General features: G+C 48.9%; 2 non-coding genes across 2 annotated transcripts; both read left to right on the forward strand.

Moving 5' to 3' along the window:
* The first annotated feature begins 408 nt into the window (after positions 1-408).
* On the forward strand, positions 409-527 carry LOC123178994 (5S ribosomal RNA). Its single transcript, XR_006490020.1, has one exon. It is a non-coding gene; the product is annotated as a 5S ribosomal RNA (ribosomal RNA).
* Positions 528-894: 367 nt separating this feature from the next.
* On the forward strand, positions 895-1013 carry LOC123178993 (5S ribosomal RNA). The gene has a single exon (XR_006490019.1). It is a non-coding gene; the product is annotated as a 5S ribosomal RNA (ribosomal RNA).
* The last annotated feature ends 4 nt before the right edge of the window (positions 1014-1017 follow it).

The following is a 1017-nucleotide window of genomic DNA, read 5'->3' on the forward strand; positions in this document are numbered from 1 at the left end:
TAGGATGGGTGACCTCCTGGGAAGTCCTCGTGTTGCATTCCTTTTATAATTATTTTTTGCGCCTTGTGAGAAACATGTCGCACGTGCGCGATATATATTAATCCCGTTATATTATGTTTGACGTTTGCGATATGTTTAAGCTCGATGCTCATTGCTCGCGCGTCTTGGGGCGGCTTTGTGGCGCGAAGAGCGCGTTCTGAAAGGGGTGGAAAAAACTCGTGTTGCTGCGGTATGGAGGGAGGGGTGGAAACCGTGGAAAACTCGTCTCCGTGATTGAGCGGGAGAGTAAGTAGTATAGGACATTATCCATTGTTAGGGAACGGTTGTAATGGTAGTGAGAATGTAGAATCGTCTTTGGAGCGGACCTGGGAGTGGCAAGCATAAGGGACGAAGACGGGGAAACATGTCGGATGCGATCATACCAGCACTAAAGCACCGGATCCCATCAGAACTCCGAAGTTAAGCATGCTTGGGCAAGAGTAGTACTAGGATGGGTGACCTCCTGGGAAGTCCTCGTGTTGCATTCCTTTTATAATTATTTTTTGCGCCTTGTGAGAAACATGTCGCACGTGCGCGATATATATTAATCCCGTTATATTATGTTTGACGTTTGCGATATGTTTAAGCTCGATGCTCATTGCTCGCGCGTCTTGGGACGGCTTTGTGGCGCGAAGAGCGCGTTCTGAAAGGGGTGGAAAAAACTCGTGTTGCTGCGGTATGGAGGGAGGGGTGGAAACCGTGGAAAACTCGTCTCCGTGATTGAGCGGGAGAGTAAGTAGTATAGGACATTATCCATTGTTAGGGAACGGTTGTAATGGTAGTGAGAATGTAGAATCGTCTTTGGAGCGGACCTGGGAGTGGCAAGCATAAGGGACGAAGACGGGGAAACATGTCGGATGCGATCATACCAGCACTAAAGCACCGGATCCCATCAAAACTCCGAAGTTAAGCGTGCTTGGGCGAGAGTAGTACTAGGATGGGTGACCTCCTGGGAAGTCCTCGTGTTGCATTCCTTTT

The sequence above is a fragment of the Triticum aestivum genome, unplaced genomic scaffold, assembly GCF_018294505.1.
Source record: "Triticum aestivum cultivar Chinese Spring unplaced genomic scaffold, IWGSC CS RefSeq v2.1 scaffold148820, whole genome shotgun sequence".
Taxonomy (NCBI): domain Eukaryota; kingdom Viridiplantae; phylum Streptophyta; class Magnoliopsida; order Poales; family Poaceae; genus Triticum; species Triticum aestivum.